The following is a 26,099-nucleotide window of genomic DNA, read 5'->3' on the forward strand; positions in this document are numbered from 1 at the left end:
ATTCTATTCAGTTGCATAGAACACAAAGAAAGCAAAAACTATATATCAGAAAATAAGATAACGGCTTAAATAATATAGAGAGGTATATTTCTCTTTCATATGAAAGAGGTTTGGAGGAAGGCAGTGCAGAGCTTCAGGGTGACTCCATGGTGTCCTCACACACCTGGGTTCCTATCCTTCCATTGTGTCATCCTATCACTTGTCTTCCACCCTTAAGGATTCCTCGTGGTTCCTTGGAGTTCCAAACACCACGTCCTCCATGTCAGCCTGAAGAAGGAGGAAATGCAGAAGAACAAAAAGGGGCCCCTCTTAAATGTGCCAACTCCCTTTTAGAAACATTCCTAGAAGTCCCAGATCAAACCACTGCTTCCGTATCACTGCCTAAAAGTTAGTCTCATGGCCTTGGCTAGCTGCAAAGAAGGCAGGAGAGTAGGATCTTTCATTCCAGGTAGAAAGGTATCCATCTGAAAATTAGCATTTTGGATCTAAGGAGAAAGAGGAGAAGGGATATTGGGGCAGGCAGTTGACATCTGTGACATAACAGCTATCTGATGAGCCTGAGTTGAATGAAGTTTAAGATTCTTCCCACCCCTTAGATCGTGTGAGCATATATAGAATTATATTTTAGGAGAGCTGCTTTCAACGTACTCTTCATCTGGGAGATAAAACTGTCCTTATATGTACCTCATCATCTGTGTAACCAGTTCCCTGCATATCATCACCTCTGTTTTAACCGCTCAGAGCAGTTGTCTTTTGTCTGGTTGGACCCGGATTAACGCTGTGCCTGAAAAAACTAATTTTACTGGTTAAAATCGTCTCTCTTTTGAAAGTCCCTGAGGGAATAAAATATAGAATAAGGATGTTTTCGTGAAAATAATTAGGCAAGGAGAGATGCAGACAGCCTAGGGGTATTTCCTCAGTAAGAGAGGAGAGCCATGAGAACAACTATTCATTCAAATACCAAATATTTATCTAGCAGGCACCATGTGCCAGGCACAGTTAGACACTAGAAATACAGTTGTGAACAAAACAGAGTCATGGTTTCTGGCCCCACAGAGCCTAGAGTTGGTAGAAGAATGAGCCGTCAAAGAAGTGTTAGTAAGAAATTAGAATTGAGGTTGGGGACCTCAGTCCAAAAGCCAACTTCAGTAACCTGATAATTTGGCCTTGGCCTTTGCCTTGATTCATGAAAGTTGGAGCACAAGGGCTATTTTTGTGTGTGTGTGTGGTACACAGGCCTCTCACTGTTGTGGCCTCTCTCGTTGCGGAGCACAGGCTCCGGAGGCGCAGGCTCAGTGGCCATGGCTCACAGGCCCAGCTGCTCCGCGGCATGTGGGATCTTCCCGGACCGGGGCACGAACCCGTGTCCCCTGCATCGGCAGGCGGACTCTCAACCACTGCGCCACCAGGGAAGCCCCACAAGGGCTATTTAGAAATGTCCGAGGAACACTGACCTTGAAACTCTTCCTCTCTGGGCCTTCCTTTGTGATTCCTTAAAAGGCAGTGTTGTTCTGTGCTCACAATTTTCCACTCCTGCTTTCCATAATCCTTGCTTTGCCTTGTCCTGGGTTATGCAGCACTGTGTCAACCCATTGTAAATATTGCTGCATTTGCAAGTATAATAACAAATTTCATGCAACTTCGCCTTTCCATATTGTCTGACAAGAGGCTATTATTGTTTTAAATTTGTACTTACATACTGTAATATTTGCATTTTGCATTTAATCACTGTCACATTTTAGTGATGGGAAATGGAGCTGGGGACAACAATTGGTATCCTGTATTTTGACCTGAAACAGTACCCACAGCTGGGATGTTGCCCGGACCCATAGAGCCTTCAGTGATTCATAACTCAATGATCTTAATGGGTCCGTTGACCTTCTGGATACTTCAGTCATCACTGTTTTGTGTCTAACTTGCTTGAAATCTAAAACCACTTTATCCAAGCAAAGGGAAGCAAGCACAGTATTTTTCAAAAGTCTCCATTTTAGACGGCTTTGACAACCTCTTCCCAGTCACCTTTTCTAAGTATCTTGACTCCTGCCATTGATGCTCCTTGTTTATCTTCTTCAGGAGTAATACACCAGTTTGGACTTTATCAGTGTTGCTTATTATATTCTCCTGTCCTTTCTCAAGAGTTCTCCATCTTTCTTCAGCTGAACTGTAAGCAATTCAAAGACAGGACTAGGTCTTTTCATTTATCTTTGGTCAATGACACTATATCCCTTCTCCCTTCTTCCTGCTTCTGTTACTCTTTTGGTGAGCCAATCTCCCTACAACACCTCAACCTTCCTACCCCTAGGCTAAGCCAACAACTAACCTGTGACCTTGGTCAGGTTGCTTAGCCTCTCAGAACCTGTTTTCCCATCCCTGTAATGGATTTGATACCTATCTCTTAGTGTTGCAATGAGAATGAAAAGAGAATAATCTTTCAAACACTAGCGCCTGGCCCAGAGCCTCGCACATAGAAGGAATTTCAGTTACTTTACTTTTCCTCTCCCTGACCCACACACCACCCAGAGAAACTGTTCTGAGACCCACACCCTCAGAGTCATATCCTCTGTTAATATGACCATGCTAGTGAGTTTAGTGCATTACTCCTGCTACATAACGTATTTATATTTTAAACCGAGTTCCCTCTACGGGAATGGCTTCAGTCTCAATTGAACTGACACCTGAGCACACTAATTAGTTCCCTTCCTGGTATTTTCTATCATTGTTCCCTGCTGCATTCAGAGTCATCATAGCACTTAGCGCAATTTGAAGTCAATTACTTCCTTCCCTTACTGTTTATCTCTCCCAGTAGGCTGTACACCAAGGGCAGAAACCATATCTGCTTTAATCACCAAACAATTTCCAGAACCCAGCAGAGTGCCTAGCACAGAGCAGACAATAAATATTTGGGGGATAGACTGATGGATGGAGGGATGGAGGGATGAATGGATGGATAGAGAGATATAAGTGGAAAAATTAATCAAATAAGTAGAACACTATGATAGAAATTTCAGGCTCACTGGAAGGATGATAAGAGTAACATTTGAGGTCAGACAGGTTATTTGTCACCTCAAATTGTATGGAGATAGACTTCCGTGAAGAAGAAGGGTTAAAAAAAGGGTTGAGTGAGTGGAGCAAATGGATTTGTGCAGATAGCAAGCAAGATACATTTTGAGAATTTGCAAAGAGGATATTGTGTCTAAAGGCACAGGAACTCCTAAACCATAATGCTTATCATCAAATACTTTTCATACAAAACACCAGAAGAGGCCTGACGTATAATTTATTCTGCCCTTTCCTTTGTCTCTCCTGCCCAGAATGTAACATGAAAGCTAGCTGCTTGGACCCCCAGATTCTAGCAAGAGTCCTTAGCTTCTGAAGTGAAGAACACACCACCAACAACCTATCATGGCGGAGGCATCAGAAAACAAGTTAGGTTTTTGAGCTGTCAGGTTGAAAAGGATTTGCAAGCCCCTTCCCACCTACTCTATGCTACGAAGTTGGATTTCCAGAGGCTTGATAGAGATTTGTACTGTGACTTCGAGGTTTACAAAATGCCACCATCCGAGGAGTTTGAATTATTCCTCCCCTGTATTTCATTTGTAATGTACCTTTGCCAGCATAAAAAGTATTAAAAGGGCATTTGGAAAAAAGAAAAGGGCATTTGAACAGTAATAAGGCCCTTAACACTTATGAGCAGCTATTTCCTTTGCAATGCAGTTGTGCCGAAGGGAAATAACCAGTAACAAACTGGGTTAACGCCTTGTCTTCCAAAATCGAATACCACTTAGTTTTAGTTAGGAACCAGTGCCCAGAGTGATTAATTCCTGAAAGACAAAAAAATGTGGATTTTCAGGTAAACATTTTTGATCTAGTCCTTTTCTCCCCTACTCCCCTACCTATTCCTTACTCCAAGGGAGGAATACTTCACTCAAGAACACCCCAAACTGGAGAACCCATCAAATTTAGGGTAAAATGCCTATCACTCAAAACATCTGGGTGAGTCTGTTCACAGTTAAGAAAATAGCTGAATTGTATAATACTTTTTCCTGGTCCTTTTGAAAAACTTGAAGTATAGTTGATTTACAATGTTGTGTTAGTTTCAGGCGTACAGCAAAGTGATTCAGTTATACATACATATATATCTATTTTTTAGCATAATATGTTAACTTAAAGGTTTTTGCTTTCAAGCAAGGGGCAGTAGAGTGAAACAGTTAAGAACATAGACTCTGGAGTCAGGGATGTATTAGCTTGAGACCTCTGGCAAGTCACTGAGCCTCTCTGAATCTCAGTTTTCTCAAATGTAAAAAGAGAACATACCAATACCTACTTAATAGACCTGTTCTAAAGGTTTTAAAAATCATCAGTGAAAGTATGTAGCATAATCCTGGCCTATTCTAAGTGCTTCCTATATGTTAGCTAAGTTACTGCTAATCTAACCAAGTACGTCTAAGTAGATTTACTCAGCCACCTTTGAATGGTTATTCTTAGACTACTTGCTTTAACATCCTGCCTTATTAAGTGGAGACTTCTAATTGGTACACTAATATTTATTTATAAATGAGTATTTCTAAAGTGCTTGAAATTTTGTCTTGTTAACATTATTCTTCATTTGTTTTCTTTACAAATAGTATATTTAAAAAACGTCATTCAGCCAACAATCTTAGTATCACCACAAACACCAGTTAACAAGATTTTACCATATTTTGATTTTTCAAAGTACTTCTGGGCATTTAAATTAAAAAAAAATTCTTTTCAAACTTTTTGCTCAAATGCAAACAAAAATTGTCCTGAAAGGGGTCTACAGGCTGCAGGTGAAAACTTGACATTCAGCCAAGACTTAATTCAGTCGATAAAGTAATACTCCTATGCCTAGGTAGATGTGTAAATTTTCTCCACATGATAAATAAGCGGGCTGTGATTTCTATCAAATCAATCTTGGCTTGAGTCAGTCCTTCTCTAATCAATAAATCTGGATGTGCACTGAAATATGAAGTCAATATATGCAGTGTTACATTTACTTCAAACTCCTTCATCAAAAATACCTAGCAATTTTTCTATTATTGCCATAAATTCAAAATACCAGGCTTATTTCTTTTTCTTTTAACTACCATTTTAAAGTTTCTGGGTCCTGAAAAAGCTCTTACTTGGATCTGGTTAGAAATCCACATAGATTCTCTGAGCCAATCAATGCAGTAGCTACAATTACACTGGAATGCACTATAAAGCAGAATTGCATATGAGGCAGCATTAGTGAAAATGAAGGTGTTTGAAAGTTATTGCTGGGATATTTGCAGTTTTTATTAGCAGTTCTAAGAAACTGGAGGCTTTTGGGTAATGTGTGAATCACAGAAAAGATATCAACCATTTTCTGGCCAAGGTTACGGGCCTTCCACTGCTTCCCTGACCAATATTCCTTTTCATTGTGTATATGTGTACAACACAGCCAGCCTCATTGAAGCCTTCCAATCTTGGCAATGCAATAAGTTTGTGCAACTTTCTCAGAATTTTAAGATTGCTGGAAGATCCCAGGCATCTCATTCCTTTTCTGTGCTCAAAAGAATTGTGGTTGGCCCTCTTTGTGTCCTTCTAGACTTGTTTCCTTTTAGTAACTGCTCCTAACACTCTTTACGAGGGGCCGTGGGATATTCTGGAGATCAGCTCTTGCCATCACCCCCACATCACCACCTCAAAGCTATGCGTGACAAGGATCTGTGTCTATTCCAATCTTACACAACTCAGAAGGCGTTGTCCTTCATTTCCAGTTGTTTATTCCGTTGTTAACAGGTGCATTTTGACTGTTGCTCAAGACTCCTAGCTCAGGGGTTCTTATACTGGGATCCATGAATAGAATTAAGAAGTCCTGTGAACTTGTATGGGAAAAACTTAAATATGCACTTTCACTAACGTCTAACTATAATTTAGCATTTCCTTCAACTATGAATGTACAAATCTCAGTTAATATTAGCAGTAACTGGGAGTTTGTCACCAATAAAAAAAATCACAGATATTTTCATATCACATTACAGGTGTTACAGATATCTCAAAATACCATTTAGGCTTGTTGCTACTTCAAAATTATGATAATTATTAGACCCATCAGTAGATCTTATAATTTGGTAAACTATGCCTACTGTCTGCTTTTGTCAATAAAATATTAACTGGAAGACAGCCACGTTAATTCATATACATATTGTCTGTGGATGCTTTCCCACTACAGATGGCAGAGTTGAGGTGTTTCAACAGACTATATGGTCCACAAAGTCTAAAGTGTTTATTATCTAGCCCTTTATAGAAAAAGCTTACCAACCCCTGATCGAATACCTTAATATGGAGGCATATATACTATTACTATATTACAATTTTAAAATAATTATTCTAACTGTATTTCAGAATAATTGGTCTTCTTTTACATTCTATGGATTTTATTGTATTCATTTAAAAATATTATTTTGAGAAAAGTTCCAGAAGCTTTACCAGAGTGACAAAAAGGTTCATGAACAAGAAAAGCTTAGGAATGCCTGGTTAACTTGAGAAAGAAGCTCAAGTTGTAAGACTGTACATGTAGACTTACTTCATGGGTATTTTTTTCCCTCAGCAAATAGATTTAACTACTTAACTGTGGACTTCCTTCTGCTCTTCATTTTACTTGACTAGTTTATTATCTTAACTTCGTTTTATTGTGCGTTGTTTTATTAAATAATCAATTTGTTCAACAATTTATTTATTGAATGCCTACTATGCACCAGACACTGAGGATACAGCAGTAAACAACACAGATCAGAATCACTGCCCTCACAGAGCTTACATTCTAGCTGAGGGAGATATGCAATACATAAAACAGTGTTATGTAAGATGATGACAAGTGCTATGGATAGAATATAAAGCAGAATATATGGATGCACTTTTGTCAGTAAATGGAAGACCAGAGAAGGCCTCACTGAGAAGGTAGCACTTGAGCAAAGACCTAAAGAAGGTGAGGGAGTGAGCCATGTTGGGAACTAAGGACAGACACACTGGGCAGAGGAAACAGCTAGTGCAAAGACCCCAAGGAAGAATGCACCTGGCTTCTTCCAGCAACAAGACCAATGAGACTGGAATAGAATAAGTCAGATAGTGAGGAGTGGAAGATAAGATCAAGAGGTAAGGAGGTTAGAGATTCTCAGCTCTCCCTGAGCCTCAGAATCACCTGGGGAACTTTTAAAAACTGCAGATACCTAGACCACACCACATACTATCCCCCCCTGGAAATATGGCTTCAATTTATTTAAGGGCAGGGTCCAGATATTGGGGCTTTATTTTTTAAATTTTCCAGGTGATTCTAATGTGTAATAATGATTAAAAACCACTAGGGCAAGGCCACAGGCCATTGTACAGACATTCCTTTTTGCTCCAAGTGAGATGAGGAGCCATTGGAAGGTCTTGATAAGAAAAATGACATGATCTGACTTAGGCTTTACCAGGATCTTTCAGGCTGCTGTGGGTTAGAGGGTTAAGGGTGGAATCAGGAGACTAGTTAAGAGGCCATTGCAATAATCCAAGCAGTTGTGATTGCAGTAAAGGTAGTAAAAAGTGTTTAGATTCTAACTATAATTTGAAGGATAAACTACTAAGATGGCTTTTAGACTGAGGTGGGGGTATGACAAAAAGGAAAGCGTCAAAGATGATGCCAAGGTTTTGGGCCTCAGCAACTGGAAGAATGAATAGCCATCCGCTAAAATGGGCCACATAATGGGAGGATCAGATTGTGCAGAAAATATCAGCAGTTCGGTTCTGTTACATTTCAGATTCTTATTAGATATACAAGAGGAGGTACAAAGAGGCAGTTGGATATACAGATCTGGAGTTGAGAAGATAAATCTGGACTGTAGATATAAATTTCGGATTCAACCGCATGTTCATGGTATTTGAAGCCACAAGACAGGATGCTAACACTGAGGGAGTGACTGTGGACAGAAGTGAGAAGCAGTGGAGGATTCTGACATTAAGAAGTTGGGGAGAAAATTCATCCTACAAAGCCACCATCACCCTGATACCAAAACCAGAAAAAGATATCACAAAAAAAGAAAATTATAGACCAATATCACTGATGAACATAGATGCAAAAATCCTGAACAAAATACTAGCAAACAGAATCCAAGAGCACATTAAAAGGATCATACACCACGATCAAGTGTGATTTATCCCAGAGATGCAAGGATTCTTCAATATACACAAGTCAATCAATATGATACACCACATTAACAAATTAAGGAATAAGAACCATATGATCATCTCAATAGATGCAGAAAAACCTTTTGACAAAATTCAACACCTATTTATGATAAAAACTCTCCAGGAACTGGGCATAGAGGGAACCTACCTCAACATAATAAAGGCCATATATGACAAACCCACAGCAAGCATCATACTCAATGGTGAAAAACTGAAAGCATTTCCACTAAGATCAAGAAAAAGACAAGAATGCCCACTCTCACCACTCTTATTCAACATAGTTTTGGAAGTCCTAGCCACGGCAATCAGAGAAGAAAAAGAAATAAAAGGAATACAAATTAGAAAAGAAGAAGTAAAACTTTCACTGTTTGCCGATGACCTGATACTATACATAGAAAATCCTAAAGATGTCACCAGAAAACTACTAGAACTAATCAATGAATTTGGTAAGGTTGCAGGATACAAAATTAATGCACAGAAATCTCTTGCATTCCTATACACTAATGATGAAAAATCTGAAAGAGAAATTAAGGAAACACACCCATTTACCATTGAAAAAAAAGAATAAAATACCTGGGAAAAAACCTGTCTAAGAAGGCAAAATACTTGTACTCAGAAAACTATAAAACACTGATGAAAGAAATCAAAGATGACATAAACAGATGGAGAAATATACCATGTTCTTGGACTGGAAGAATAAATATTGTGAAAATGACTATACTACCCAAAACAATCTACAGATTCAATGCAATCCCTATCAAACCACCAATGGCATTCTTCACAGAATTAGAACAAAAAATTTTACAGATTGTATCGAAACACAAAAGACACTGAATAGTCAAAGCAATCTTGAGAAAGAAAAACGGAGTTGGAGGAATCAGGCTCCCAGACTACAAACTATACCACAAAGCTACAGTCATCAAGACAGTATGGTACTGGCACAAAAACAGAAATATAGATCAATGGTACAAGATAGAATGCCCAGAAATAAACCCACACACATATATGCACCTAATTTATGACAAAAGAGGCAAGAACATATGATGGAGAAAAGACAGCCTCTTCAATAAGTGGTGCTGGGAAAACTGGACAGCTACATGTAAAAGAATGAAATTAGAACACCACCTAACACCATACACAAAAATAAACTCCAAATGGATTAAAGACTTAAATTTAAACCAGACACTATAAAACACTTAGAGGAAAACATAGGAAAAACACTCTTTGACAGAAACCACAGCAAGATCTTTTTTGACCCACCTCCTAGAGTAACAGACCTAAAAACAAAAATAAACAAATGGGACTTAATTAAACTTAAAAGCTTTTGCACAGCAAAGGAAACCATAAACAAGATGAAAAGACAACCCTCAGAATGGGAGAAAATACTTGCAAATGAACAATAGACAAAGGATTAATCTCCAAAATATACGAACAGCTCATGGAGCTCAATATCAAAAAAACAAACGATCCAGTTAGAAAATGGGTGGAAGACCTAAATAGACATTTCACCAAGGAAGACATACAGCTGCCCAAGAGGCACATGAAAAGATGCTCAACATCACTAATTATTAGAGAAATTCAAATCAAAACTACAGTGAGGTATCACCTCACGCCAGTCAGAATGGCCACTATCAAAAAATCTAGAAACAATAAATGCTGGAAAGGGTGTGGTGAAAAGGGAACCCTCTTGCACTGTTGGTGGGAATGTAAATTGATACAACACTATGGAAAACAGTATGGAGGTTCCTTAAAAAACTAAAAATAGAACTACTACATGACCCAGCAATCCCACTACTGGGCATATACCCTGAGAAAACCATGATTCAAAAAGAGTCATGTACCACAATGTTCATTGCAGCACTATTTACAATAGTCAGGACATGGAACCAACTTAAATATCCATCGACAGATAAAGAAGATGTGGCACATATATACAATGGAATATTACTCAGCCATAAAAAGAAATGAAATTGAGCCATTTGTAATGAGGTGGATAGACCTAGGGTCTGTCATACAGAATGAAGTAAGTCAGAAAGAAAAAGACAAATACCGTATGCTAACACATATATATGGAATTTAAGAAAAAAATGTGATGAAGAACCTAGGGGTAAAACAGGAATAAAGACACAGACCTACTTGAGAATGGACTTGAGGATATGGGGAGGGGGAAGGGTAAGCTGTGACAAAGCGAGAGAGAGGCATGGACATATATACACTACCAAACGTAAGGTAGATAGATAGTGGGAAGCAGCCGCATAGCACAGGGAGATCAGCTGGGTGCTTTGTGACCGCCTGGAGGGGTTGGATAGGGAGGGTGGGAGGGAGGGAGACACAAGAGGGAAGGGATATGGGAACAGATGTATATGTATGACTGATTCACTTTGTTATAAAGCAGAAACTAATAAAAAACATTAAAAAAGGTTACTACATAAATATGATACTTTTAAAAGTTGGTGTATCACTTAGTGAGCATTTCAATAGAATGCTATAGAAATGCTGAGGTTTCATTTCCTAAAAAATGTGTTCCTGTGTCAGTGGGAATTCTTACACTTCTGAGGTAGAAGTGAGAACTTTGCCAATATCCAGGTTCTTATGATCTGCCTATGTTTCCAGAAGTGCCAGCTTTAATTAGGTAAATATAAACGTTACGTGGTTTATTCACACACACACACACAAAAAGAGTCATGTACCACAATGTTCATTGCAGCGCTATTTACAATAGCCAGGACATGGAACCAACTTAAATATCCATCGACAGATGAATGGATAAAGAAGATGTGGCACATATATACAATGGAATATTACTCAGCCATAAAAAGAAACAAAATTGAGTTATTTGTATTGAGGTAGATGGACTTAGAGTCTGTCACACAGAGTGAAGTAAGTCAGAAAGAGAAAAACAAATACCATATGCTAATGCATATATATGGAATCTAAAAAAACAAATGGTACTGATGAACCTAGTTGCAGGGCAGTAATAAAGAGGTAGACATAGAAAATGCACTTGAGGGCATGGGGTGGGAGGACGAACAAAGCTGGGGTGAAGTGAGAGTAGCATCGACATATATACACTACAGAATGTAAAATAGTTGGCTAGTGGGAAGCAGCAGCATAGCACAGGGAGATCAGCTCAGTGCTTTGCAATGACCTAGAGGGGTGGGATATGGAGGATGGGAGGGAAGCTCAAGAAGGAGGGGACATGGGGACATGTGTAGGCACATGACTGATTCACTTTGTTATGCAACAGAAACTAACACAGTATTGTGAAGCAATTATACTCTGATAAAGATCTATTAAAAAAGAGAAAAAGAAGAAGAAGCTGGGGAGAGAAGGAAGAACCAGCAGAAGGAACTGGAGCAGCCAGAGAGATAGGAAGAAAACTAGATGCGATGCCTGGAAGCCAAGGGAATTGTCTGCTACATGAGATACAGTTGACCTTGAACAACATGGGACTTGTGTGCATCAACCCTCCACACAGTCGAAAATCCAGTATAATTTTACAGTCAGCTCTCCACATCTGTGGTTCATATAGTAGTGTAGAATGTATTTACTGAAAAAAATCTGTGTATAACTGGACCTGCACAGTTCAAACCCATGTTGTTCAAGGGTCAACTGTGCATTCCTCTCTTAACAAAACACTACTTAAGATTTTTATAAATCTTCCTGATCAAGTAACCCCCACTCCATCCCAACCCAAGGTTCAGTAACTACTCATTCAACCAACCTCTTGGCACTTAGATAGATGTTCATATGGTCATATGGACATTTGCTTCTTTTTTAAAATTTTATTTATTTATTTATTTATTTATTTATTTATTTATTGGCTGTGTTGGGTCTTCGTTGCTGCGTGTGTGCTTTCTCTACTTGCAGCGAGCAGGGGCTACTCTTCGTTGCAGTGTGCTGGCTTCTCATTGTGGTGGCTTCTCTTGTTGCAGAGCATGGGCTCTAGATGTGCGGGCGTCAGTAGTTGCTGCACATGGGCTCAGTAGTTGTGGCTCGCGGGCTCTAGAGTGCAGGCTCAGTAGTTGTGGTGCATGGGTTTAGTTGCTCTGTGGCATGTGGGATCTTCCTGGACCAGGGCTTGAACCTGTGTCCCCTGCATTGGCAGGTAGATTCTTAACCATAGTGCCACCAGGGAAGTCCTCTATCACACTGTCTTGATAACTGTGACTTTATAGTAAGTTTTGAAATATAGAAGTGAAAACTCTCACATTGACTCTTTTTTTTTTGAAAAGTTGTCTATTATCTTTTATTTTATTTTATTTATTTATTTATCTATTTAGGGCTGAGTTGGGTCTTTGTTGCTGCGCATGGGTTTTCTCTAGTTGTGGTGAGTGGGGGCTACCCTTCGTTGTGGTGCACGGGCTTCTCATTGCAGTGGTATCTCTTGTTGCGGAGCATGGGCTCTAGGCACGTGGGCTTCAGTAGTTGTGGCTCAGGGGCTCAGTAGTTATGGCTCTCAGGCTCTAGAGCACAGGCTCAGTAGTTGTGGCGCACGGGCTTAGTTGTTCCATGGCATGTGGGATCTTCCTGGACCAGGGCTTAAACCTGTGTCCCCTGCCTTGGCAGGTGGATTCTTAACCACTGTGCCACCAGGGAAGTCCTGGACTTTTGCTTCTGTTTTCCCTTTTTATATGTCATTTCCATACATTCCCACAAGGTCCCTCTTTCCCCAAAGGGGCAGTACTTACTATAGAGAGAGATTAAGAGCACAGGCTTTCAAGTCATACTCTCTTTACTCAGATTCTAGCTCTGTCATTTGCTGACTAACTTTAGACAATGTTATTTAACCTCTGTATCTTACTTTTCCTATCTCTAAAATAAAGATAATAGCATTACCTACCTCATGCATCATTGAAAAGATTAATGAGTTAATATACAAAAAGTGCTTAGAACAGTATCTAGCTCGTAATAAATTCGTGACATATGGGTTGGCCAAAAATTTCGTTCGGGTTTTTGGTACCATCTTACAGAAAAGCCTGAACGAAGTTTTTGGCCAGCCCAATATTTTTTGCTGCTATTATTATTCCTATAAACCATAAACTATGTCTTCCAAACATTTGGCACCATCACCCACCCAGCATCATACCATGACTACAACACAGCCACCCTCTTCTCTAAGTCAGAGTTTATATTCAAGGGCACTTTCCGTATAGTATTTGTATGTTTCCTAACCACCAGCCGGCCCACTGGGCTCATGTGCACAAAATGTAATAAAAGCCCTTTTTTTTCTCCAAGTGACCTAAAAGAAGTCTATCAATGGACCGTTTATTCTTATCACAGTAGTGCAACTATAACTAAAAAATTTTTTTAATAAACAAGAATGACTATATTTATATGAACAAATTTGTTTTATTAATATTAATGTTTAAGTCAACTGAATTTATTAAAACAAGATTTCAATTTTTATTCTTCTCCCCTTCTTTTCTGTGGAGGGTAAGAGGGACTCTACATAATTAACTTCTATTTACCCTTCAGATCTCATGTTAGACAGCACTTACTCCAGGGAGCCTTTATTCCCTGCTCTGTGATCCCTAAGTCCCTCTGTGTTTGTTCTCATCTTGACACCAATCACACTACATTAGAATCACCTAGTTACCTGTCAGTCTTCCCCACTCCAGGAGCTTAAGTGTTGTGTCAATCTCCTTCCCTAGTGACTGTAACAACACTTAATGCATCGTAGGTACACAAGAAATATTCATTTATTTGTTATTATAGCTGAGTTATTCCCAGTAGCCAGTTTGGTAGGATTTTTTCCTTTTCACCCAAGACCTTTAGTGTTGTGTAGGTAGAATCACAGTCCAAAATAAAATGCAAAGATATCAGGGGGAACCTTATTATCAGATTAGAAACTATATCTACAGTGGGATTTGAAGGAAAATTAGACAGCTCCTATACAAATATCTCTTTTACCAAACCATCTCCTTCAAGACCACAGATTGCCACAGGTTCACAGATTATAGGATGATAGCATAAACAAAAAAAAAGCAACATTCATTGAATGCCTTCTATGCGGCAAGCATATTACATATGCTATCTCCTTTAATCTTCACAATGACTCTATGATATGTGCATGACTACTCACATTATACAGATGAGGAAACAAAGTCATAGAGCTTGAATAATTCGCCCAAGGATACACAGAGAGTAAATAAAGAGCCAGGGTTTAAACATAGGTCTGCCTGACTCCACATTTATGTGTTTTCTATTATTCCACAGAGACACCCAGGAGACAGATCGTAGACAATTAATTCAGAATGAAAGCCAAATACAAAAAGTACCCTGTGAGGTGGCTCTGTGCATGGGCAAAAATGGTTTTAGGGATGGACAGTCTCATCCCTACTGTGGTTAGCAGAATAATGCCCCCCCAAAGGTGTCCATGTCCCAATCCCTAGAACCTGTGAGTATATTATCTTACCTGGAGAAAGGGATTTCGCAGATGTGATTAAGGTTAAGGAATTTGAGATGGGGAGGTGATCCTGGATGATCCTGGAGGACTCTGTGTAATCAGATGGGTCCTGTATTAGTTTCCTGTGGCTTCTGTAACAAATTACCACAAACTGGGTGGCTTGAAACAACAGGGATTTATTCTCTTACAGTTCTGGAGGCTAGAAGTCTGAAATCAAAGTGTCAGGTGGGAGGGCTTCCCTGGTGGCGCAGTGGTTGAGAGTCCGCCTGCCGATGCAGGGGACACGGGTTTGTGCCCCGGTCCGGGAAGATCCCACATGCCGTGGAGCGGCTGGGCCCGTGAGCCATGGCCGCTGAGCCTGCGCGTCCAGAGCCTGTGCTCCACAACGGGAGAGGCCACAACAGTGAGGGGCCCGTGTACCACAAAAAAAAAAAAAAAAAAAAAGTGTCAGGTAGGACACACTGCTTCTGGAGGCTCTGGGAAGACTCCTTCCTTGCCTTGTCCAGCTTCTGGTGGGTCCAGGTGTCTCTCGACCTGTAGCTGCATCACTCCAATCTCTGCCTCTGTAATCACACGGCCTCCTCCCCTTCTCTGTCTCTTCTCTCCATCTATGTCAAATTTCCCTCTGCCTTTCTCTTCTAAAGACACTTGTCATTAGATTTAGAGCCCAGCCAGATAATCCAGGGCGAACTTTTGTCTCAAGATCTGTAATTATATCTTCAAAGAACATTTTTCCAAACAATGTAACATTCATAGGTTCTGGGAATTAGGATGTAGACATATATTTTTGGGGGCTAAAGTTCAATTCACAGGTCCTTAACAGTGTAGAACCTTTTCCAGCTATGGTCAGAGGGAGATGTGACTACGGAAAAATGGTCAAATAGATGCAATGTTGCTGGCTGTGAAGCCAAGGCATGAAAGTGGCCTCTAGAAGCTGAAAAAGGCAAGGAAACAGATTTTTCCCTAGAGTCTCCAGAAAAAAAAATGCAGGCTTACCCACACCTTGATTTTAGCCCAGTGAAACTCATTTTGGACTTTGGACCTCCAGAACTGTAAGCTATCAATTTGTATTGTTTTAAGCCACTAAATTTGTGGGAATTTGTTACAGCAGTGATAGAAAATTTATGCTGGTATTGAGGAAATTTAGAGTAAATGTTTGGATCAAAACAAGTGTGGAAGCCAGAATCAAAAGGGCAGGTGGTGGAATAGAAGATGTAAATGCCACAAGGCAGAGCAGGGCAGATGGCAAGAAGGAGGAAAGCCACAGGAGGGAGATCAGGACAAAGAAAGTAGAAGAACTGATATGCATTACTAATACCTAGAAGCACTCTTGACAATGGAACATCAGGCCAGGGGACTGATGCTAAAGTAGGGAGCCCAGACCTTGTGGAGAGAACACAGTTGGAAGCATGCTGTCCAGTTAGAATATGTGTGGGCAGGAGAGTGGTGTCATCTGGCAAGCCTATCCATGCAGAATTGTCTGCAATTTTCACATTACTCACTATTTGAGTTAAGGCATTTAACGTCCTCCTTAAAGTTCAAGTTTCATACTAACATCACCTATTTAATTCAGAGAGAACTTGTTAAAAAGATTTCCTAGTCAGTCGCTTAACAAGGTCTGAGAGAAAGGCTCCAAGACTGATAAGCAAATTCAGATAAGAAACAACTAGGAAATTGTTTACCATATAGAGCGTAAGTCAGGGAAAATTACTGAGCCTGCATGTGGTATGAACAGAACAAATGGCTATTGAATGGATGAATGAATACCTGAATGAATGAAAACACTGAAGACTCGGGAAGTTGGTAGGACATGATGACTTAAAGAAAGAAGGATGCACAAAAAAGGCAGTGGGACTCTAAAGGCAATCTTGGCCTATGTAACCATTTTCCTGAAAGTTGGTCATGGATAATACTTCCCCATGACTGGGCTGGTGTGTCTTTTTATAGCATTTATCTCTTTGCTTAAATAACTTTATTGTTTCTAATTCCTAATTTCAAAAGTAATACATCTCGAAAGAAAGGGAAGAAAAATGCATGTAATCTCATCACCCCAAGATAAAATGAGGTATTTACTTGGAGGATTTACTTCTTTTTGTTTTTGTTTTTTTTTGGTTTTGCTTTTTTTTGTTGGAAATGGCAATAAGTTTTTTAAGATTTATTTATTTTTTTAACATCTTTATTGGAGTATAATTGCTTTACAATGTTCTGTTAGTTTCTGCTGTATTACAAAGTGAATCAGCTATATATATACATATATCCCCAAATCCCCTCCCTCTTGCATCTCCCTCCCTCCCACCCTCCCTATCCCACCCCTCTAGGTGGTCACAAGGCACGGAGCTGATCTCCCTGTGCTAGGAGCATTTACTTCTTGTCTTAAGTCTTTCTCTATAACACCCTATGTCTGTGTCTCAATCTCTGTCTCTGTGTGTGTGTTTGTGTGTGTGTGTGTGTGTGTGTATGTGTAGTACTGTATTTACTGTTTTATAAATTGCTTTTATTTCTTTAAACAAAGCACATATTGTGGTTGCTTTTCCAGGTCAGTAAATATTCTATTACAACATGATTTTATATGACTACATAATATCTCAACCTATGAGCATACATAACTTATTTAACCAATCTCCTATTGTCTTTTTCTTATAATTTTCTGCCATTAAAAACAGTAAACATTTTTATAATTATTGTTTTCCACACATCTCTAATTATTTCCTGAAGGTAAATTCCTACAAGTAGAATTGCATAATTTGTGGATTTAGATACATATTGTCACGTTACCCCATAAAGATATTTACCTATTTACATTCTGACTTCACTATATGAAAGTTCAATTTCCTCAAATCTTTGTCAACACAAGTTATTATCAACTTTTTGAATTTGCCAGTGTGATGGATAGATTTAGTTTGTATCTGTTTGATCACAAATGAAGGTCAATATTTCTTCATTTATTTATTGGCCTTTTTCTGTTTCTTCCTTTGTGAATTACCTTTTATGTCCTTTGTCCATTTCCCTATTTATGTCTTCATCTTTTTAAAATTAACTTATAAGAACTGTTTAAGCAAACCAATTATACTTAATATCTGCTGCAAACATTTTCCCATTTTTTGTTTTCCTTTAATTTTTGTTTATTATGGATTTTTAACCTATAAATGGGGCTTAATATGTTTGTTTTTGTAGCATTAACTCAATTTCTCATTGTGTACCTTCCCGATTTTATGACTTTACTGCTATGCTTAGAGAGATATGTTACTACAAGAATATATAAATACAATAAATACCTATATTTTCTTTTCGTTATTTTGTAGTTTTATTTTCACATTTTAATTTTTAAACCATCTAGCAAGTTTTTATTGAATGGTATGAGGCAAGGGTCTGATTTTAGTTTATTGTTAGTATATAGCCATTTATGGGGTAATGATTTTTCACTAGAAATTCACCAAAATAAATCCAGGAAAGGGTGTACTGATTCTCAAACTAGTGAAAATTCTTTTCAAAACCTACATTTTCCATACTGCACCTTAGGTTTCAGCAAGTAATGAATTCTGATCTGCAAACACAACCCAGCATGCCAGCATTTGCAGAGGTACCCATGAGCCAACGAAATAGCAAAGCTCCTTTGCAAGCAAAAGGTCAACTTCCCAGTGTGAAGTCTGCAATCACAGACTCACATTCATTCTCAAATTGCCCAAACACAAAGAAAACAGGCATATTTACTTTTCACACGATTCAAGGGTGAATTTTGCTCTGAAACCAAGTTAACAACCAAATCTCTCTCTTCAACAAGCTGAAGCACATTCCACACTGGTCTCTGGATGAAAGACCCTCTGGTAAACTCGGTGAGAGCAACAATAAAAGAGGGATTTTTCGATTAGAAGAAAATGCTTCTATTTCACTACAGGCAGTGTTTTTTGGACCTAAATACTGTTGGTTCTGAGTTATATTTTCTATAAGACGTTACCAAGGCAAATGCTCAGGGAAAAAGCAGCTAGAGACATTTGGGAGTTACTAATTACAGGGCATCACAGGTACAATTTATAATCCTCCTTGACAGATGTGACCCATTACATTAAGCATTGTTGGCAAGCTAGATGAAGGCTAGGAAGAGGTTGGTCTTTGAGTAACACAGCTTTCCAGCAAACTTCTCCATTACAAACAACTGCTGACATGACACAATAGGAAGATTTTTTGGGGGGGGCCACGGCCTGCCACATGTGGGATCTTTGTTCCCCAACCAGGGATCGAACTCACGCCCCCTGCCATGGAAGCATGGAGACTTAACCACTGGACTGCCAGGGAAGTCCCAAGAAGCTTTTTTTTAAGACCAACTGGTTTTTAAATATCTCACTCCACTCCATGCAGTATTGATGTTGCTGAACCCAAGTTCATGTGCCTGATGTACAGTGAGGCCAAACAAACTGAAGAGTTGGAGTTTGGAGAAGAGAAAGGTTTATTGCAGGGTCATACAAGGAGAATGGGCAGCTTGTACTCAGAAAGCCTGAACTCCCTGATGGTTTTCAGGGAAGAGTTTTTATAGGCAAAATTTGGGGGGCGGGCTGCAGGGTGTGTGACTTCCTCTGATTGGTTGGTGGGGAGGTAACAGGGTGATGTTCCAGGAATCTCAACCATCAGCCTTCTGGTTCCAATCAGTCTGGGGTCCATGTGCCTGTGCTCAGCCTGAAGTTACCAGCCTCCAGCTGGGTCGGGATCTTAGCTCTTGTAGAAGAACTCAGAGATATATATCATATTGTTATATATATATCCCTTGAGGAGGAACCAGGACCCTGCCCCATTGCTGCAGTATTGTCTATTCAGTGCTTTTCCTTTGTTTCTGCATTCCCTCACTCTAATTAGTAACTGCTTGAATCTGCCCTTTGGAACTCAGGGAAGGTCTAGGAGGCTGAAACCTTTTTCTTACAAATAAGAAATAAGGGACTCAGAAACGCTTTTGTATTGGGGAAGGCCCCACAGGGTCCTGCTCGGTTTCATTGATATGCAAAGGAATGCCCAGACAGTTCTGTTAGATTATTAACTCTGCCTATATTATACATTACCACTGATTTCAACATTTATGTCAAAAAGATTTTTCTGGGTCTGAGTCAAAATGTTCCAATTAAAATATTTTTAAAATTAAAAAAATATTTCCAATGATTTTCATCTGGCCCATGATGCAGTTATAACGTCTATACTGTATAGAAGTGAAAGCTTAGTTCAAAGCATTTCAGGAAGAAGAAAATGTTAAAACAATCATCATCTCTGTAGGCAAAACAGATAGGTGACTGATTGGCTTTTAGACTTTCCAGTCTTCCTGAGATGGTCTGGAAGTATGGCCAGAGGGTTCCTCAGCCACAAATACAGAGAACTATTGTCCCCTCCACACAAGCAACAAAGACTCAAAGAAAAATCACATACACCTTCAATCATTATTTTTCTAAGCTCTCCTTTAAAGATAAAGAAAACAAAAATGTAATTTATGTTTACAGTTCTGTGACACATAAAAAATATAATTAAAGTACTAAATCTCTCCAAAGAAATGTGATGTACAGAATTAAATTCAGCATTTAGCTGGAAAAGAGTCCCCTTGGAGAGATCAGGTTGATATGTGAGGGATTAGTTTTGAAGTCCTATTGCTGATTTTTTTTTCAAGGGGTGGTATTTTGGCCAGCCTTACTCTGATTTCTCCTCACAACTGTCAGTCAGAATGAATTACAGGGCATATTACCTGAATCCCAAGATCTAGCTACATTAATAGCCCCTGATTTTTGTTCTTTCGAATGTCATTTAGATATATGGAAGTCGTTCTTTCCTATCATATTTCCAGCACCCTCTGACAAAGCAGCATTTAACATTTCCCACACAAGAGGGAATTTTTTTTTGTAATGGATTTCATAATACAGAAAGTTACAGAGTTTATTTTTTAATCTTTATTAGTAGCATAAAACTGTCAACAGCTTATGCTAGTCTTGAGAATATCAAGCTGATTTAAGAGAAATTTTCCTCAACTGGGTGAAGAGTGGGGAGAGGAGATAAGAAAATGGAAGAATACAGGGAGAGGGGCCATATTTTTTTCCCTGAAAGACTTTGATCTAAATTTTCTTTTGTAAAAACATAGTTCATCTCTAACATATTATTAGCTCTAATAAGGATACCACAAACTCAAAAGGCTCAGAGTGTAAGCTTGAAAAACTGGGTATGTTATTTACTGACTTGGGCACTGATCACATTTGCTTGTGTGAATCTTGAAGACGGATTTTTAGCTCACCTCAAGAAAAATCTATTGGGAGGCCATATATCTGAAAGTGCTGTCTTCCTCCCTTGTAGGATGGGAGCTGCAATCAATCTTTTGTGTTATGACCAGGTGTAAGTCATAAAACAGCAGTTATTGCAGGTTTTATGGAGCTGAGAGCTGGGACACTCATGAGGAGGATAAGTTCATAATAGCCTTAAAGAGCAAACTATCCTTCATGGTCCTAGGTTTCCATAGAGAGGCTGCTCTAGTGATCAGCAGCCTTGCTTTTTTACCGACATATCTTACCATTAGAAAACACTTCTACATTCACCAACTCAGTTGCACAGCAAGTATTTACTGTACTCAGAGCCTGGAGGATGTATAGTAGAAGAATCTGGAGGACGTATAGTAGAAGAACCTGGAGGACGTATAGTAGAAGAACCTGGAGGACGTATGGTAGAAGAACCTGGAGGACGTATGGTAGAAGAACCTGGAGGATGTATGGTAGAAGAACCTGGAGGATGTATAGTAGAAGAACCTGGTTGTTTCCTTCAACCTGTAACCAGTTAACCTCACGGGTAGAGATGTGTGAGGCTCTTCAAGTATTCAAATGTGCCTCCTTAACTCAGTATGGGTCTCTATCCATGGCTTTGAGCCTTCCTAAAAACTATATTCTCAGCAGCCTGCACCACACCTTTTGAGGTAATAAGTCTTTTCTTTGTCTGACATTTGCCTTTTGCAAACATTCAAAAAGGGATCCTTCACTATCATATAACTGAAGTGTCTTTACCATCACCTCCACCACCCTATGAAGCCCAATTTTTCCCTTGGCCTCTGGTCTCTAGCCTAACACCTTAACACCCCACTACTCCAAGTCACTGAGTGGAAATGTGTAAAGACTAGAACTGTCTTCACTTCCTATAGTTCATACTGTCTGCTCTCCATGTATCAGCTAACTCAATTTTAATGCTAACCCATATTGGCATAGTAATGGAAAGGGACTAAAGGAGTCTACAGGAAACTAGCATAGATACACTTCTTCTAGAGACTTCTGGAAAAAGTGGTGTCCCCACTTTCATTGTCTAATCTAATTTTACTGATGATAAAGAGGTCCAAGGCAGGTTGGAGGGATGGGCAATAGGGTAATAAGAGTAATACAGGGGAGGGCTTCCCTGACATCCGGTGGTTAACGCTCTGTGCTTCCACTGCAGGGTGCACGGGTTCAATCCCTGGTGGGGGAACTAAGATCCCGCATGCCGTGTGGCGTGGCCAAAAAAAAAAAAAAAAAAAAAAGACGGAAGGGATATTAAAAAAAAAGAGTAATACAGGGGGTAAGATGTAGCATCTTAAGAACTACAGCAAATTACACCACGTAAGGAGTCACCTACCCAGATGTCTTTTTTGTGAGCTCTCAGAAAGTTGACACCATCCCCTGAAACAATTATTTTTTTATTTAAACACATATATATGGAATTTAAGAAAAAAAAATATCATGAAGAACCTAGGGGTAAAACAGGAATAAAGACACAGACCTACTTGAGAATGGACTTGAGGATATGGGGAGGGGGAAGGGTAAGCTGTGACAAAGCGAGAGAGGCATGGACATATATACACTACCAAACGTAAAATAGATAGCTAGTGGGAAGCAGCCGCATAGCACAGGGAGATCAGCTTTGTGCTTTGTGACCGCCTGGAGGGGTGGGAGAGGGAGGGTGGGAGGGAGGGAGACGCAAGAGGGAAGGGATATGGGAACAGATGTATATGTATAACTGATTCACTGTGAAGCAATTATACTCCAATAAAGTTGTAAAAAATTAATAATAATAAAAAAATAAATAAACACACAGGTTTCCCTTTGTATAATGATCACGTTATTTCATGAGTGTTGCCTTAGTTTCTCACCCTGTGGGCCAGGCCCTGTGCTGGGTGCTGGGATTCAGCAATAAATCAGATACAGGCCCAGCTTCCAGGTACACCTTCTGGTGTGAAAGACAATCAACAAAGAGAGAAGCCCAAGATCTCAAGGGCACCATATCCTTGCTGAGAAGCACCAGAAGGAAAGTTTCGTGGAAGGAATAAATTCCACATGGGATGACATTTAAGACTGAATAGCTCTGATTTGGGGAAATATATCACTTAAAACAAAAAATAAAATTATGCCACAAAATATGAATGGAGCTGACCTTTTGTTTGGTTTTACCGAAGTGAGTTTATATGTAAAGGAAAATTTTCATGGAACGCCTGACAAACCCATGACAAATGGCCCCAAACCAAAGTAGCTGAACTTTGAATTAGCCAGAACATCAGTGCTTCTCAGTGTTCTTGTGATCTGGAAATACTTCTTTTTCTGCATTTTTCTGTTTTTGTAGAGACAGAATTCACATACAATAAAATACACAGATTTTAAGTTTTCAGTTCGATATTTTGACAAATGTATACACCCCTGTAACCATCACTCAAAACAAGATATAGAATATCTGCATCACCCCAAAAAGTTCCCCTTGCCTCTTTCTAGTCATTTCCATGTACATGGACACTCAGAGACAATCAGTGTTGTAAATTCTTCTATCAGTATAGATTAGTTTTGCCCATTCTGGAACTTCACCTGCAGGGAATTGTACAGTATTTACTCTTTTGCATCTGGGCAGACATACTTGTACTGGGGAAAGCTCACTCGAAGGGATTAAAAGACTCAAAACAACATTAAACAAGTGAGCAATAAATACAAAACAATCCCCGTGGCAGTGTTTCACTATCTCACTGTGTTTATAAAAATATCCAAAGGTATGTATTCATTTCACTGTCCTTCAGTCCTAAATCATTTAAGTCAAGCTGTTTGCTCCACAAGAAAATTTCTCAGACGTTCCAGGACACACATGATCTTTCCTTGATGTGGCCTGACATACTATGTGTATTATGTCTTCCTCAAGCAGGTGGTCCTTGGCTCTACTTTCACACAGCACACATCACTCTCAAAGTGTGATTCCTCAGTTGTGACATACATGCAATTTACAATTTCCATGGGCAACAGGGAAGGCTTCAAGGACACCACTGTCCTTTAGTACACTAGGTGAAGACCACTGGGGAGAGACATTCATGCGAAATGAAACAAGTGTACTTGCCTCCCTATGTCAGGTTTTGTTCTACCTTCATTTCCTTACTAGGTCATTGAATAACACTGCCCATCATAACTGGTTGCACCAGTTGGATTTTCCCTGCCCCATTCAGCCCAGATGCTGCTGTTGTTTTCCACTCTTTAATCAGAACACAGAACGCCACATGCTGTGTGCATCAGAGAGAAAACAGAGCAGAAAAGACAGTTCAATATTGGAGTTAACTGGGTAGGGACAAAAAGGATGTCTTATATCCAGTGACTCAAGACTTAAATATTTCCTTCTTCCAACACTGGGAAATAGTTATATGAAATTCTGTGTATGTAGAAGATTGTAGAGCTGTCATGTACAGATGCTTAAATATGCACATGCTAGCTAGAGGTCAAAACTGGTTCAAGATCACAAGAAAGGAGAATCATTCTCAGATATGTGACTGCTCTTTTCATTTATATTTTTGCCCTCAGTGGATTATTTTTTAACAATAGCCTTCTGCCTCAATTTCTACCACCCCCTTAATGGATTACTGAGTAACTTACTGTCTGTGGGGAAATGGGACTACTGACAGGCAAACACATTTTCAAACATTCTTTAGAAATCCAAACACACTTCCATTTCTGCTGTGGTTACAGTCCTCTGGGGGTGAAAGTTTCAACTTAACCCTAGTTTAGCAATTTGCTTTGTGGTCTTCTCTGCTAAATACCGGGCAGTGTGAGGTCTTCAGTCTCAGTGGACACACAGGAAAGATGGGGACGTCTCAAGCTAGCCTGGTTAAGAGACACATTTCAAAAAGTCTGGAAAGGTAAAGCCAAGAGTGGCCTTTGCCTTGAAGATGACAAAAGACTACACTTAAAGGCAGAGTTGTCCTGGATCTTGAATTTGAGGCAAGATCTGAGAATAAAGGTTGTTTTTTTTAAATAGATCTTTATTGGAGTATAATTGCTTCACAATACTGTGTTAGTTTCTGTTGCACAACAAAGCGAATCAGCCATATGCATATATATGTCCCCATATCCCCTTCCTGTTGAGCCTCCCTCGCACCCTCCCTATCCCACCCCTCTAGGTCATCACAAAGCACTGAGCAGATCTCCCTGTGTTATGCTGCTGCTTCCCACCAGCCAACTATTTTACATTCTGTAGTGTATATATGTCGATGCTACTCTCACTTCGCCCCAGCTTTGCCCTCCCACCCCATGTCCTCAAGTCCATTTTCTATGTCTACCTCTTCACTCCTGCCCTGCAACTAGGTTCATCAGTACCATTTTTTTTAGATTCCATATATATGTGTTAGCATACAGTATTTGTTTTTCTCTTTCTGACTTACTTCACTCTGTATTACAGACTAGATCCATCCACCTCACTACAAATAACTCAATTTCGTTTCTTTTTATGGCTGAGTAATATTCCCTTGTATATATGTGCCACAAATGTCCATCGACAGATGAATGGATAAAGTTTTTGATATATATTTTGTGGAGTAGCAATTTCCTACAGATATGATTTACAGTATTCAGCTGTAGAAGAAAGAAACTCATTTTATTTATTTATTTTTTGGCCACATGGCTTGTGGGATCTTAGTTCCCCAACCAGGGATCAAAACCAGGTCCCCAGCAATGGAAGCTCAGAGTCCTAACCACTGGACCACCAGGGAGTTCCCAAAGAACCTCATGATAATCTTGACACCACCCCAGTCCCACCCTGGGTCTATGGGGACAAGCACACCATCCCTTAAGATATTCTGTTTTTGTACTGGAGGCCATTTAACCCAGTTAGCTTGGGCTAGAAGCTAAGGCCAAGCTAGTTCTGAGGGTGTCCCTCCCCTGTCCCACCATCGGTACCCAAAGGGAACTTCAAACAAGGAGATCTGGGCTCAGAGAATAGAGCTTCTCAGGGGTCCAGCTCTGGTACAGAGTTTCTTAGTGATGCCCTCCTACTCACTACCCCTGAATCGAGTTTCTAGGAAAAGAGCGAAGAGTGGCAGGTAGCTGGTGGCTGATTCCAGGGATTGTCACAAGGCAAGCAAAATTTCCCACTGCTCTAGGCCCAGGAAACCTTTTCCTGAATTCGGTCTCAAAGGGGAAGGTAGATGTTTATACAAATTGAAAGAAATCTGGGAGAAGGCAGGAGAGAAGAAACCCGGGTGCCATTT

Source organism: Hyperoodon ampullatus, assembly GCF_949752795.1.
Source record: "Hyperoodon ampullatus genome assembly, chromosome: X".
NCBI lineage: Eukaryota > Metazoa > Chordata > Mammalia > Artiodactyla > Ziphiidae > Hyperoodon > Hyperoodon ampullatus.